This window comes from Stenella coeruleoalba (assembly GCF_951394435.1).
Source record: "Stenella coeruleoalba genome assembly, chromosome: 1".
In the NCBI taxonomy this organism is placed as follows: Eukaryota; Metazoa; Chordata; class Mammalia; order Artiodactyla; family Delphinidae; genus Stenella; species Stenella coeruleoalba.
In genome coordinates, this window is record NC_137169.1 from 116,635,878 (window position 1) to 116,652,526 (window position 16,649).

At 37.5% G+C, this 16,649-nt stretch overlaps 1 protein-coding gene and 1 pseudogene across 3 annotated transcripts in view; both read left to right on the top strand.

Moving 5' to 3' along the window:
- The window catches only part of ATF6 (activating transcription factor 6), a 220,049-nt gene that overhangs the window by 52,102 nt on the left and 151,298 nt on the right, over positions 1-16,649 (top strand). The window lies entirely within an intron of this gene.
- Positions 14,442-14,945, top strand: LOC307190291 (glycine cleavage system H protein, mitochondrial-like; annotated as a pseudogene). The gene has a single exon. The product of its transcript is annotated as a glycine cleavage system H protein, mitochondrial-like (transcript).

The following is a 16,649-nucleotide window of genomic DNA, read 5'->3' on the forward strand; positions in this document are numbered from 1 at the left end:
AATTGGTAGGAAACCCTCTTCTTACTTACTACTCATTGGGATTGATTCTATGATTATTAGTCATATTTTATAGTTGTAGAACCTGAAATTTAACCCAGATCTCTTTTTAAGAAATGACCATTGAAAACTCTGCCTTTTATAAAGAATTTTTTTTTTCCTACCATTCTTCAAGAAACCTTAAGGACTTCTGTTTTGGGCAGTATGGTGGGCTAGAGGTACAGAGAAACTTCGCATTTTAGTACACCGGAAAATGCTGGATTAAAAAACAAATCAAAACTCTTTGATTTCATGGCTGAACTGAGGAAAAGGAAGCACTTCTCAGAGGCCAGAATATTAAGGTAACATAAATCCATAATGGTAAGCTAACATTGGAAGTGGTGCTTGTCCTAGAGTTATTTCCTCATCCTTTTGTCCTAGCATCTGGGAAGAGGAAAGAAAGCTCTGGATCCAAACAAGGTGAGAAGTCACAACTGAAGCCCTCCTACCCCCACCCAAGTAAAGCTGGAACTTCCAAAGAATGACATTCTTGGTTGCTAAAAGAGAAAAAAGTAGATTGCCATACCACATAGGGAGAGTGTTGGTAAGTACCTATCTTGGTATTGGCTTTGAGTAGAGTAGAAATAAAGAAAGATTTTCTCTTTACCACAAGCCCTAACTCATGCAGTTTGAGCCTGAATTTACACTACTTGTGTGGCCCCAAAAAAAACCAAGACAAAAATTTAGTTTAAGTGGTCCTGTGTTGGTGGTACTGCTAGTCTCCTGGCAGAATCAAATGTAAATCCTTCTCAGAGAAAGGCACTTTAAACAGACATCTAAAAAATTGCCAAAGGTAGGGTTCCAACTGAACATGAATCCACGTCCTCTCACCTCCCCCCAATTATTAAACACACCAGGAAACAGGCCACCATGAATAAGAGTTAGAGGAAATAAACTACAGAATAAAACTCTGAGACTACAGATATTTGAATTAACAGATACTAGAGGTAAAATAAATATGTTAAATAAAAGAGGGAATTGAAGTATGATGAAAGAACAAAAGACTATAAGAATTAATCAGGACATTTTGAAAAAGAACCTGGAAATGTGATAATTAAAAAGTTGACATTAGAAAAACAATGCACAGGTTAAAACAAAAAATTAGGCACATTTGAAGAAAGAAATAGTAAATGGGAAGATGGATCTGAAGAAATTATACAGAATGTAACACAGAGAGACATAGAGATGGAAAACTTGAGAGATATTAAGAGACACTAACCATAACTATGGGGTTACACTACAGTAACTTAGTAATCAAAGTAACATCACCAGTCATGAGACATACTGACATCTTGTACCTCCTGATGTGATGCACTGAAAAGGGCACAACATCACTTCTGTGACATTCTTGCCAAAATGGCATAACCTGGGTTTTACCATGAAGAAACATCAGATAAAGCCAGATTGAGGGGGACATTAAAATATTTTTGTAATCTTCAAAAGTGTCAAGGTATTAAGGAAGAAGGAAAATAACCTCAAAGAAGATTTGAGATAACAGAAATGAAGAGCCAACAACAACAAAAATAATAAATGTGAATGAAACTTTTAAAAAAGTTGATGGTATAAAACATTAACAATGTCTAGTTTGTAAGGTTAAAACAAATCAAGATGGAAGTATAGTATTCCCCCCTTACGCTTGGGGGATATATTCCAAGACCGCATGGATGGTATCAAACCCTATATATACTATGTTTTTTCTATACGTACATACCCATGATAAAGTTTAATTTATAGATTAGTCACAGTAAGAGGTTAACAACAGTAACTAGTAATAAAAAAACAATTATAACAATATACTGTAATAAAAGTTATGTGAATGTGACCTCTTTCTCTCTCAAAATAGACAAATTTAATGTCAAAATAGTACAAATTTAATGTCTTTTCCGTCTTAACTAAGCACTTATACACTGTGGCCATAACTTCTGCAGCTAGAGATGTGATGATAAAACTAGTACGAATTTCTTTTTCCTTCTTCACAATTTCATGGATAGAAGATTTGTTCTTACCATAGATCTTAGCAACCTCAGCATATGATTTTTTTCCTTTCCATATTAAGTAGAGGACTTTACCTTTTCACTTAAAGGAAGAACTTTGCGGCTTCTCTTTGGCATATACAGATTGCCAGCATCTCTACTCTTGCACTTTGGGGCCATTATTAAGTAAAATAAGGGTTACTTGAACACAAACACTGCAATACTGATACTGTGACAGTCAACCTAGTAACTGAGATGGCTGCTAAGTGACTAAACCAGTGGGATACACTAAACAAAGGGATGATTGACATCTTTAAAGGGTGGGACTGAGCAGCACAGTGCGAGACTTCATCATGCTACTCAGAATAGTGCACAATTTAAAATTTAAGAATTGTTTATTTCTGGAATTTTTCATTTAATATTTTTAGTATGTGGTTGATCACAGGTAAATGAAACCGTGGAAAGTGATACCACAGGTAAAGGGGGACTGCTATAACTTCTGGACAATAACATCGGATAAATTGTGAGGGGTGTGACTGAGCTTAAAGCACTCAAAGTTTCTATTGTTTGGGAAGTAAGTAAAGATAATGACTATGTTTAGACTTGTTAAATTAATTGGCATTTTAAAGTTTTGAGGGGTAACATCTAACAAAATATAATTAGAATATATCATTTCAAAACCTATTAGAAGTAGTATTGTGGAATGAGGTGGACAGATTCAGTCAAAAAGATGGCATGAAGAGAGAAATAAAGAAACAGCCAGATTATGAAAGCACAGAATATTGTAGTAGAAATGAATCTAGAATATTATCTGTAATCACAATAAATGGAAATGTACTGACCCGTGCATTTAGAAGGCAAAGATTGTCAGACTGGATGCGGGAGAAAAGCAAAATTCAACTTCATGCTGTTTATAAGAGAAACACCTAAAAGCATAAAGCTACAGAAAAGTAGAAGATCAAAGGATGGAGAAGCAAACAGTAGCTAAAAGAAAGCTGGAGTTACTCTATTAATATCAGATACATATACTTTAAGGAGAAAAGTATTATTAGACCTAGTCACTCCATGCTGATTTAAAAGTATAGTTTATCAGGAAGGTATAATAATTCTAAATTAGTATGCTCCTAATAATATAGTTTGGAAACGATAACTGATGGACCTACAGGTGAAAATTGACATTCTGCTGCCATAATGGGAAATTTTAGCATACCTCTCTCAGTAATTGATAGACCACATAGACAAGAAAATCTGCAAGGATACAGAAGATTTGATTATTGTCATTAAATTTGATCTAGTGGCTGTATGTATATATACGGCATCTATCAACACATAGTTTTCCAACCATATATGAAAGTGTTAAAAATTACTCTGTACTAGGTCATAAAGGAAATATCAGCAAGTTTCAAAAACTACATATGGACTACATTCACTGTTAGTGCAATTAAGCTAGAAATCAATAACAAAAAGATGAAACTAAGAACTCCTATACTACTAAAAATTAAAAGGCACAGTTCTAAATAACCCATAGATCAAAGAAGTCATAATGAAATTTGGTTTTAAATTATGGTATTAAAATGCTATTTATCAGACCTTGTAGAAAGTACCATACTGTGCGGGAAAAGCAAATTGCAGAAAAATATGTACAGTATGATTACATTTATAGAAAGTTCAGATCAGAAAAACTGTACATTATGAATGCATGTGCATAAATGGTATAGCTATAAAGAAAAGCAGGGGAATTGTTATTACAGATTTCAAAAGTGGCGTTGAGCAAGTTCAGCTCACCCCTAGGCTGGGCTAAGTATTTCTTGGTGTTCCCAAATTATCCTGTATACATATAATAGAATGTATCATATTTTACTAATTATTTGTTGGTGTATCTGTCTTCATCACTATAGACTCCTTTTTCCTTTTTTTTTTTTTTTTAATTCTTAGTGGTGCTTACTTTATTGAGATTCCACAGTTTCCCATGGACCATTCTTTTTTTTTTGGCCTCACTGAGCAGCTTGTGGGATCTTAGTTCCCCAATGAGGGATCGAACCTGGGCCCTGGCAGTGAAAGTGCTGAGTCCTAACCACTGGACCGCCACGGAATTCCCTCCTTTTTTTTTTTTTTTTTTTTGAGAATAGAAGTTCTGCCTTATTCCTTTTTTTATATATTCTCAGCATCTAGCATAGTGTATGTAGTACATGGTAGACACATGTTGCACTGAATTGCAAAGAAGGTTTTTATCATGGTGACAGAGAGGGAAGGGCATTCCAGGCAGAGGCAATATTCTGAACAAATGCTTAGAGAGGTGAAAGAAGATAGCTTTTACCCACAGTAAGAAGCAGTCACAGATGGCTAGAGCTTACCTTGCTTTTAGATTGAGCTTGACGTGTTGTAGCTACTTGATAAATATTTGTTGGATGATGGTTGAGTGACTAAATGAATGAATGATTGAATGTTAATGAGCATAGAATGTATGGTGGGAAATGGTAAACAATTGGGCTGAAAGGGTAGGCTGTGTTCAGGTCACATAGACCATCATGTTCACTCTAAAGGAGAACAGCATGAAACAGTGACTAGTGCAAGGAAATGTCATAGTGAGCACCAAGTAATGTGGTGTATGTTGTGAGTGTTGTACTGAGAAGAGGGAGATAAATGGAGAGAGTTATTATAAGGAAAGACTTCACAGAGGAGAGTAGAATTAAAGATTTATAAGGAGAGAAGGAGAGAAGGACATTCCAAGGGAAGTTTATGGCACATGACAGTAACCAAGGTATAATACAGAAATGGAAAAAAAGTTGTCCCCCCTCTTAAAAGAATAAAAATGGCAAAAAAAATTTTTTTTCGAGGCCTGGGTCTCTTATGACTGGTTCCATTTTCTTTATGTTTTTCTGATTGTACATTTTCTAAGATACCTTAATTTTCATAGCTGTTCTCTTTATCTCGTTACTACTACTTTCTGCACTATAAATGTAGTTTCTTCTAGTCATTTTTCAGACACTAAACCTTCTAACAGACGTTGAAATTGGATAGGGTACAGTATAAATGGTTGTTACATTTAAATTTTATGAGGTTGAGAAAGATATTTTCTTTGTTAGGGAGAGGACTTAATCTTTAGAATTTCCTCCTCTGGGTTCGTACTTAACTCAGTGGTCAAAGTTCATACCTGATGTTCATACCAAAGGCATAGTTTTTCATTACTTCTCTATGCTGTGCTTCTGTTTGATTTTTAAGTTTTGTTGTTGTTTTAAGTTTGCACTTCATCACTGTTTTGACATTAGGTAAGTTTAACTTGCTCCCAGGCCCCAAGGATTGATGTAAATCTCAGACTTGTACAGATATCAAGGAAATACAGTGAGGTAGGGGAAATGAGCAGTGTTCATTTTAGACACTGGTGAAAATATTTCTTCGTGGAGGGAAGCTGAATTTATTTAAGAAATGAGGGGGAAATAAGGGAAGAAAAAGGGAAAATAGATTAATTTCGATAGAAATAAAAGAATTTCTGAAAGATTCTGTTATGAACGTAAAGTTTAACCAGCAACAAACTGTGTTAAAAATAATTCCTTCTTTATAAAACAAGGTGATTAAGAGCTAGTTGGGAAAACATCAGTCTAAATGCTACTTGCAATTTGTTGTTTATTATCAGCTTTGTTACGTTCTGAGTTTTGTTGATTGTTGAGTATAGTAGGGCTACAGTTTTTATCATAGAAGTTTGTCTGATGTTTTGCTAATTTTCCTTTTCTCCTTAACAGTTTGGATGACTTTTTGGTAAATTCTCTCATAGTGGTTTTCAACCTTTCCTGTACATAATCACTACGAAATCTTAAAAAGAGAGCTAACTGAGCGCTACCCCAAACCTATGGAATCTAGTGAGATGGGTCTAAATCATTTATTTTTATTTTTAAAATTTATTTATTCATTTATTTTATTTTTGGCTGCACTGGGTCTTCGTTGCTGTGTGTGGGCTTTCTCTAGTTGCGGCGAGTGGGGGCTACTCTTCATTGTGGTGTGCGGGCTTCTCATTGCGGTGGCTTTTCTTGTGGAGCATGGGCTCTAGGTGCACGGGCTTCAGTAGTTGTGGCACGTGGGCTTAGTAGTTGCAGCACACGGGCTCAGTAGTTGCGGCACACGGGCTTAGTAGTTGCAGCGCATGGGCTTAGTTGCTCCATGGCATGTGGGATCTTCCTGGACCAGGGATCGAACCCATGTCCCCTGCATTGGCAGGCAGATTCTTAACCACTGTGCCACCAGAAAAGTCCTTAAATCATTTATTTTTAAACAAAGTATTTTTCTTTAGGTGATCCTGAGGTATGTCCAGGGTTGAAAACTACTGTGTATAGTTTTATATTTCTTTCTATACATTGACCCCTATGGTAATTGTAAGAGCACTTATCCATTAAATTAGAAGATAATATATATAAGAGAAATTTTATTAAATCTCTAGACAGATGCTTGTATAGTCATAGGTTTGTATTATATAATTGAGGAAATTTATGGACCTGTGTTTTGGACAGAACAGGAATCATAACAGAACCCTGTGAAAGGAACTTCTTCCTGACACATAGGACTTCAGTATATAGATTCCTTTGTTACATTTTTCCCTTTCTACTATTTAAAAAGTCACTATAACCATTCTCCTTTTCTGCAAATAATAAGGCAACATCCAGAGGTGGTTTTAAATATATTAGGTGTTAAAAAAAATTAACAAGTGTTTGAAATTGATAATACTTTTCCCTTGTTTGTTCTGGTTGGGTGCTGTCCCCTCACAAGAACCAGAATCTTTACAGTTTGAGACATCAGACTTGGATGAGGAAGGGCAAATTGTACTACTTAAGGACCAGCTACTCTGTGGTTTTCTTATGAGACTATGTTATAGGGGAAAGGTAACCACAGAGAATATGGTTTTGAATTTGAGTGGCCTGGAACTGGTTAGAAATAAAATGTCTCTAATTCCAATATTCTCCAAGTTTGTCAGCTTTTCATTATTTTTATGGGAAGAATTCTAGCTTTTTATCCTGAGATGAGCCTGTCCCCAAATCTGGCTTCAATTTTTTTTCCTTATTCAATTGCTGAGCACACTTTGCTGTATGATATCACTATTGGCTGTAAGTTAAAAGTTACTGTATAACTTAAATGTCAGACTTCAAACCACCAAGTATACATGGTTTTGTTCAGCCAGGTTTTTAAATGAAATCTAATTCAAGTTTTTGGCTAAAAGTGCTTTCCACAGTTATCAAAGTGACACATAAACTGAAGAAATACATCTAAGTACCAGGTGTTATTGAATCTGGGGTTGCAGAGAGGTAGCAGAGCTAAGGGCAGTTCTTTTCCCAAATAGTCTAATTTACTCATGTTCTTCAAAAAAGTATCTGTGCAAAGTAATTGGTTCTCTTTTCTTCTATCCCCTGTGGATTTCATCCTTTAAAAAAATGGCTTAGAGTCTATCAGTAGTGAAGAGCTGAGTTTTGAGGGCATGGAAAATTCTGTTGATGATTTTCTTTAGTTTTGGCTTTCCTGAGTTATATATAGGGAGGCTTATGAGGAGTATCACAGTGGCTTTATCATGTATCACTTGGCTACTTCCCCCTCAGACTTGATTTGTTACAGTGAAGGGAAAAGCAGTTGAAATCAGAAACGTACATCCTTTGTTAACTTCCTTCTTTACCTTGAATAAGTCACTATGTCACTTTCAAAGATAAAAGGAGATAATGTGGTAACTTCTGCTGCTTCTGTCTTGTGAGAGGACATCAGTGAGAGACTAGGGCAGATGAGAAAACTGTCAGTTTAAGTTGGTTACTTTGATATTTTCTTTAGACTACAGATCTTTAACGTAAAACAAGGACTAGTGGATGGTTTGTCTGAAATAGCTTTCTGAAACACTATTTTCAGTACTGAGCTGTGCAAAACATAAATAATAGAGGAATACACAGCTTTACTTTTGTAATAAGTGAAGGTCTAGCCTAATATTAAGGTAGTATAATAACTGAAACTTTTGATTTTTCAAAATATATGTGTAATTATTTATTGCTTCTAGGCAGTTTGCCTTTAATGTCTTATTTTCTCCAGATTTGACCTGTTCTGTCATTTCAGTAAGCATTTGAAACATATTTTAAGGGTTATTCTACAGATTTTTTTTTTTTTTTTTTTTTTTTTTTTTGCGGTATGCGGGCCTCTCACTGTTGTGGCCTCTCCCGTTGCGGAGCACAGGCTCCGGACGCACAGGCTCAGTGGCCATGGCTCACGGGCCCAGCCGCCCCGCGGCATGTGGGATCTTCCCGGACCAGGGCACGAACCCGCGTCCGCTGCATCGGCAGGCGGACTCCCAACCACCGCGCCACCAGGGAAGCCCTACAGATTGTTTCTAACAGAGCTATGGCTAGTATAGCATGAACTGTGTGTGCTGTGCATCTAGACTTCATGGTGTCTGTGTTGTGAACATAAGCAAGCATTGATGTCTTATGTTCCCAGGCAGTTTGTCACAATCCATGAGCTCTGAGGAGCTAATATTGGGGAATCACAGATACTCTGTATGCCTTATATGGCTTTCTATCTCAACTCTTTTACTGGAATTCTCAATAAAACCGCATTACTTGCTTTCATTTTTCCTTCTCCCCCCCTTTTTTTTTGTGTGATGTGAATTTGAAAATGAGAGATAAATGGAAATAAGACCATTGGAAAAAAGATGATGAATAAAAAAGTGAAGACAGTTTTAGAATAATCTGAGTTTGGCTGTATGTTGATACCACCTGTGCTTGGTTGGTAAAGGTAGCAGTTTTTGTGTGTTTTGTTGTGTTAAGCTTTTATTTATCAAACATTTGCTCTGCACCAAGTACTAGTCTAAGCACTTTATATAAATTAATTCCTCCTGGAACTCTAAGGTAAGTGGTATTATCTCCATTACAGATGAGGAAACTGAAGTCACATCTAACATTTGGCAGAGCTAGGGTTCACAGTCTGCCTTTGGAGCCCTTGTGTTAATCATTAATAGAACAACAGCAATCCATGTAGAGAAAAAGTTGGTATTTACAGATAGAGGAGTTAGGACTCTATCCAATAACTTTACCCATTTTCCTAAAGCTTAAGATTGGATGTGAAAGGAGAAAATATATATTTTATGGGTTGATGGGATTGGTGGGAATATAACAGAAGAGATTGCACTCAAATTTACAGGCATCTTTTTGACATTGAGAATGAGTAGAGTGTGCCTTTCTCAAGTGAGAGGATACCAAAGAGTTGTTTGCACACAAACTTTTTGTATTAAACATTGACTCATTGACTTCAGCAATTTAATAACTATAGTGTATTGGTTATTTACTGCTGTGTAGCAAACCATCCCAAAACTTAAAGGCTTAAAACAATAACAGTCAGTTACTTTGCTGAAACATGTGCAGTTTGGGAAATTCAACGTCTCAGTAGAAACAGTGCTGCTTTGCTCCATGGAGTGTCAATGGGGTTGGCTCAGGATGGTGGACCTACTTTCGAGCTGGCTCACTCATCAGGCCAGCAGGTTGGTGCTGGCCTGAGCTGGGACCTGAGCCAGGGCCATTGGCTAGAGGGTCTCGGTTTTTTTTCATTTGGGCCTCTCCACAAGTTGCTTGGCCTTCCTCAGAGTATAGTGGCTGGGTTCCAAGACTGATCATCGCCTGTTAGAAGAGTGCTTGCTTTATAATTTTTCACTGAATGGATGAAAGAATCTCAGGTTGTTTTCTTGCTCTTGTTGGCTCACTTGGCAAACTGCCACTGTAAAAAGTACGTGTTTCTTCTCAGGGTCTGGTAATCCCTGGTTCTGAGAACTGCTATTTAGAGGATTAAAAAAAAAAAAAAAACATTTCAACTATTGATCTATTTCTTCCTTCAGTCAAATTTCTGTTTCTAGTAAATTATGCCGATTTACTACAAAGTCTGCAAAAATCATCTGTGAACCATTCAATAAACAGAGAAAAATAGCTTTTTTAAGATTTGGAGAACTCCCTGTCTTTAGCCTCAGTTGCAATGAAAATTAACATAATTTCCTGTTCCTGGATCTGGTATAATAATGAGTTTACCACCTGCTGTTCTTGAGTTGTGGGTTAGTTTCCCTAAAATAAAGATCTGGATTTTTTCTCCTGGCATGAGGCAGAATGTTAAATAAAATTCATTTATTTGTTATTTAAAAAAAAAAAGAATGCCTTCTATGGGTTAAGCATTGTCCTCGAACAAAACAGGTCTCTGTACCTACAGGGACATACAGACAATAAACATAATAAGTGAAATAATAGAACAAAGGGATAAAATATAGTAGGGTAAATGGTTTTACAAGCGTGAGAGTGGTTGTTGGAATTGTAGTTTTAAATAGTGATCACTATAAAGTAGACATTTGAACCAAGGTTTAAAGGTGATAAATAGCCATATGGATATACGGAGGAAGAGCATTCCAGACAGAGGGAACAACCAGTACAAAGGCGCCAGGGTGGAAGTGTGCTTTGCATGTTCAAGGAAAAGCAAGTGGGTCAGTGTGGTTGGACTAAAGTGAGCAAGGGGGAGAGTAGTAGGAGATGATGCCGGAGAGATACGGTGGAGGGGTTAAATTTAGTGAGGCCTTGGTCATTGTAAGGATTTGGGCTTTTACCATGATAGAAATGAAGAGCCATCTGAAGGTTTTGAGCAGAGGAGTGACACAGTAATCTGACCTAGATGTTAAAGCAATCCTTCCAGTTGCTATGTTGAGAATAGCCTGAACCTGGCAGGAAGACAAGCTGTGCCACTAACTGCTGTGTCATCTGTGGGACACATAGCACTTTCCGATTTATAAAGCATGTTCACATCCATCGTTTCATTTGAATCTTTGAAAAACCCTGTGAAATATTTATTTTTCCTATTTTACATGTGAGGAATTGGAGGTTCAGTGAAGTTAACCGACTTTCCCAGAGTGACTCAATTGGAGAGTCTCATAGCCACACGTTGAATCCATATCTCTTGACTCCAAATTTTGTGTTCTTTCCTGTATTCCACCTTAAAACCTGAGGATTTTCATGCTCTTTCCAGCTTAAAGTGATTTCACTTTTTCATGTGCAGTTCTCAGGAAGAGGAATAGCAGCATATGGATATCTTTTGGGGATGGGAACCAGTAAGATTCTTAACTGCTGAGATGGCTTGAACTTAAAATTGACCAACTTGTACCATAAGGAAACAGGTTTGCAAAGGGAAGAATAGATTTGGAGATTTGCCATTTTTTGTTCAGCTACTTGGTATGAAAATTGGGTATCTGAAATCATATCTTAAGGATTAAGTTGGCTTCATAAATAATCTAAAACAGTTGTTGGCTTTTAGAATTTCATAAATGAAAAAGTAAAGTAACAATTCTTATAATACTTTTTCCAGACTTTTGGGGAAGTTGAAATTACTTGTGTTTTATTAATCTGTGCTTTTCAGGCCCATTGACCCACAGCATGAGCAAGGTTTATTGGTGTAATGATTATTCGAAGGCTTAAAACTGTTGTGATTCTTGCAGGGTAGCATGTTTCTGGTCATAGAGACTTCTATTTTAAAAAATATTTATTAGTTTATTTAAAAATACTGAATAGAATCTGATTTAAGCTAATCATGAAAAGTGATTAGATTGCCATATTAATATGATCTATAAACAGTTAATCATTATACTAATTCTTATTGTGACTCTGAGTCATCTCCTTGTGTTCTTGGAAATTTATTTTTCCCAAAATTAACAAAAAGGGACATTGAATGATATAAAACACTCATGCCAAGAATCTAAAAGTTCATATCAACAGTAATTTTCTCATACTCTTTTGTACATTTGGCCATTATAAGGACTGTCAAATTCCTTTCTTAATATTTGTGTTGTCCAAATTGTACTAAGACAGTCTTGAATTCTGGCAGTAAAATAAAACTCCTTTATGTCTTTCAGATATTAATAAAAACAAGGGAAATGTAAATTTGCAGTTATTTAGATGGTTAAAATTAGTTTCTATAGGTCATTTCATAGGTTCAAGCATATATAGTTGTTTTGAGCTGAATTGGACAGTCAGCTTCTCTGTAATTTAGCTTGAGAAATTTCATTACACTTTATTTTTTTAGAAATTTCATTTTAAGACTTTAAAAAAAATTTGCAAGGAATTGGGACCAAATGGGAACAACAACTAAAAACAAAAAAGTGAAAAACTTTAAAAGATTCTTTCTAAAATTAATATATTGCCTTTTCAAAATACTTCCTGGCCCAATGGGTAGATAATAAAATTGAGACTTATAGACTGTTTGGATCCTTATTTTTGCCTCTTCTCTGACCCACTTCCTTGTTTAAAATGCTTTGTTGACTCTGTATAATAAAAGTGTTGTGAAGATCCTTTTTGTGGAGTCCATTGAATGAGATCTGAGTGAGTCCTCAGGCTAAAAAAAGGTAAAAGTTACTAAAGTAGCGGTAAACATATATTGTCATTACACTGTAATAATCATTACTCACGTGGGCAGTGGGAAAAAATAGCGATCACTTATGAGCCAAACCAATCAACATTAAAACTGATTCCTAGGAAGTGTAGCTACTAAGTGATTATAGCACAGTCCAGTTACAGATGGAATAACCTAAACTGATAGTTAAACTCAAGGCATTTGCTTGCAACAGTCACAAATTGTGAATCAAAATGCCAGTTTTCACAGTGGTAATAAAATCATGAAAAGAACAATGATTAGTAGAAGAGCTCTTTGAAAACTTCCAAGTACTAATGATTGTGAACTCTTGTAATTTACTCCATAAATCATCCATAAACCACATAAATAATTTTTTTAAAATATTTATTTATTTATTTTTGACTGAGTTGGGTTTTTGTTGCTGCGCGTGGGCTTTCTCTAGTTGTGGTGAGCAGGGACTGCTCTTCGTTGCGGTGCGTGGGCTTCTCACTGCAGTGGCTTCTCTTGTTGCGGACCACGGGCTCTAGGCGCGTGGGCTTCAGTAGTTGAGGCGCGTGGGCTTCAGTAGTTGTGGCTCGCGGGCTCTAGAGCACAGGCACAGTAGTTGCGGCGCACGGGCTTAGTTGCTTCGCGGCATGTGGGATCTTCTCAGACCAGGGATCAAACCCGTGTCCTCTGCATTAATAGGCAGATTCTTAACCACTGCGCCACCAGGGAAGCCCACATAAATCATTTTTGATTGTATCCTTCCACATGCCTCTCGTCTGACTTCCCCATCCTTTTCCCCAAACTGTCCACTTCTGTTGGATTTATTGTGAGCAACGTGTAACTTTTAGGGAATTGAGGTAGGAAAGATGTTATGAGAAACAAGATTAGTTTAAAACAGTGGCTCTCAAACATTGGCGTATATCAGATTGTTAGGCACCGCTCCCAGAGTTCTTGGGTGAGTAGGTCTGGAATGGGGCCGGAGAGTTTGCATTTCTAACCAGTTATCAGGTGATGCTAATGCTGCTGGTCCAGGTACCACACTCTGAGAATCACTGTGCTAGGGGAAGGTGCCTTCTGATCCAGGGGAACTAACAAAGTGTGTTAATTGCTAGTTGACAGTAGGATTCAAGAAAGGAAAAGGATAGAAACTACTCCTAGAAGCCACAGCAGCCACTTTGACTTGGCAGGTAACTATGAGAGCCTTGCAAACAGCTTTAAGATCCCTAGCCAGGAAGTAGGAAAGCAGAGGAACCGTTCTAGTAATCTGCTGTTTTTCTGGCAGTGGTAACCATCAAGTAGTCTAGATGAATAGGAGACAAATGTAATACCAGTTCTTAAAAGAAAGAAGGTAGATTTTCCCCATTAGACCAGGGAATTTAATATTGTTCATAGGGAAGATTTTGATATAGAAAGGGATATGTTAACTGGGAGCCACAATTAGAACAAGAACAGAACATAACAGTTTTGTTTATTTTATTGAATAAATTGCTAGACTTAATGATAATGTGGCAGACAGGGCCATCCGTAAATAATCTAGCCTTGCATTATGGTTAGTCTCCTTTCTTTTCCTTCTCTCTCTGAGATGATCCCTTTCTCACTGTGCTTGCACATGCACATGTCCACTTACATACCCTCTCCTGCTTTACTTGCAATTCCCCAAGCAAAACATACTCTCTTATGACTGTGTCCTTTTTCATATACTAGTCTATCTACATGAAATGCCTTCTCACTCACATCCTCCTTTCCACCTGTTTATTTACTGCTTGTATTTTAAGATAAATTCATGATCCTCTTGGTAAAGATCAAATGCCCTAGCTATATGCTTCTGTAACATTTGGCATTAACCGCTGTTATGCTGCTAATCCCTCTATTATCTTTTGTCTGTATCACTCTTCCCCCTGCCACACACACACACACACACACACACACACACACACACACACACACAGTATTTGATTTTTATCTTTGAGTCTTTAGCATCAAATATGATTCCAACATAATAGGTATCTAGTACATGTTGAATAAATGAGTGAATCAGTCATTCTGGCTGCGAACATGGCGCTGCGAGTGGCATGGAGCGTGCAGGCCGCGCGGTCGGCAGCCTGCGCGCCATCTCTGCGCCCAACGCGCCCTGCCCGCCGCGGCCCTGGGGACTGCGGGCGGTCGCCGGCCCCGTTCTGCTGTCGGGTCGTAAATTCACAGACAAACATGAATGGGTAAGAACAGAAAACGGTGTTGGAACAGTGGGAATCAGCAATTTTGCACAGGAAGCTTTGGAAGATGTTGTTTACTGTAGTCTGCCTGAAGTTGGGACAAAATTGAACAAACGAGGAATTTGGTGCATTGGACAGTGTGAAAGCTGCTAGTGAACTCTATTCTCCTCTATCAGGAGAAGTAACTGAAATTAATGAAGCTCTAGCAGAAAATCCAGAACTTGTCAACAAATCTTGTTATGAAGATGGTTGGCTGATCAAGATGACACTCAGTAACCCTTCAGAACTAGATGAACTAATGAGTGAAGAAGCCTATGAGAAATACATAAAATCTATTGAGGAGTGAAAATGGAACCACTAAATAAACTAGTTTGAAACAACTTAAAAAAAAAATCAGTCATTCTGGGAAATGTCAACATAATGCAGTGATGATGTTCTCTAATCCTGGACCCAAATCCTGGCTTTGTTAATTACTCAGAGCACTTATATTTCTGACACCAATTCCAATGTATGTTTTTCCACACCACCAAACAGTTCTCCCTAAGTGTTCTGATCACCCAGTTCCAGTGTGTGGGGAGGTTTTTCCCATACCACCAAGCAATTCTCAGACACTAGCTGGGTGTCCTACAATTAAACTTAATTCTGACACAGACAGTGTGGAGATAGTGTCAAATCCCACAGGTTAAGTGCTCAGTCCTACAAGAGTTACCCTACACCCCCTTCAGGCATCAGTCGCTAATCCAAGTTGTCACCTGTGCTTCTGGCTGACGGGCTATAGATCAGAGGTTCCCATGACCTCAGGTTCAATTAATTTGCTATAGTGGCTCACAGAAGTCAGAGAAACGCTTTACTTACTAGAGTACCTGTTTATTATAAAGAGATATAACTCAGGAACAGCCAAATGGAAAAGCTGCATAGGGCAAGGTATGGGGGAATGGACAGGGAACTTCCATGCCCTCTTCAAGCTCACCACTGTCCCTGAATCTTCACCAACCCAGATGCTCCCTGAATCCCTTCCTTTTGGGTTTTAATGGAGGCTTCATGACAGAGACAGGTTGATTAAGTCATTGGCCATTGGTGATTGAGCTCAATCTCTAGCTCCTTTCCCCTCCTTGGAGTTGGGGGGTGGTGGGTGGGACTGAAAGTTCCAACTCTCTATTCTTATGGTTCTCTCTATCCTTGGGTAACCTAGGGCCTTCCAGCTCACCTCATTGACATAGCAAAAGGCACCTTTATGGGTCTTATCACTTGGGAAATTCCAAGGGTTTTAGGAGCTCTGTGCCAGGAAAATGTTGTGACCAAATATATATTTCTTTTTATAAATCACCATATCACAGCATGACTTGGGCAAACTGTTTAAACTCTTTGAGCCTCAACTTTCTTTGAGTTTTCATTCCTTAGCACATAGTAGGTGCTCAAAAAATAGTTGCTGCTGTCATACTGTATTTGCATCTTAGAAGAACGTTTAACAGTCTTGTAATATCTCTGTGGTCAAGACAGGGAATTTTGGTCTAGGATATATTACAATTAATTCATAAGTGGTTTAACTTGTGTTTTTACAAACTTGGAAGGCGCTCCCTGGGAGCATGCTGCAGGGCTCAATTTCTTGGCTCTGTTCTTTTCGATATCTTAATGACAACTCAGTTGAGGATGTTGATGGTATGTTGTTCCTTGCTTAGAAGGAGAATTTCTTTTGCTAATTAGGATTCTAGAAGTTCTTGAATGATATTTTAAGAGGAATGTGATGTAAATTATTCAGCTGGATCAAAAAGCTCAATTATATAACTTCAGAATTGGAAGTGAGAGAGGAGAGGAAAGGAAGGGAAGGTAATAGTCCAAAATCAGTTTGTGAGAACAGTTGGAGTTTTAATTATACCAGCCTCAATATAGAGTATGATGTAACTGCCAAAAAAGCCTACCTGGTATTAGGTATATTGGTGGAAGAATAATATTTAGAACATGGGAAGGAATTACCCCGTTCCATTCTATAATGGTCATACTACCTCAGAAGTGTTGTGGCCAGTTCTGGACCCATCTCTGAGAAACATAT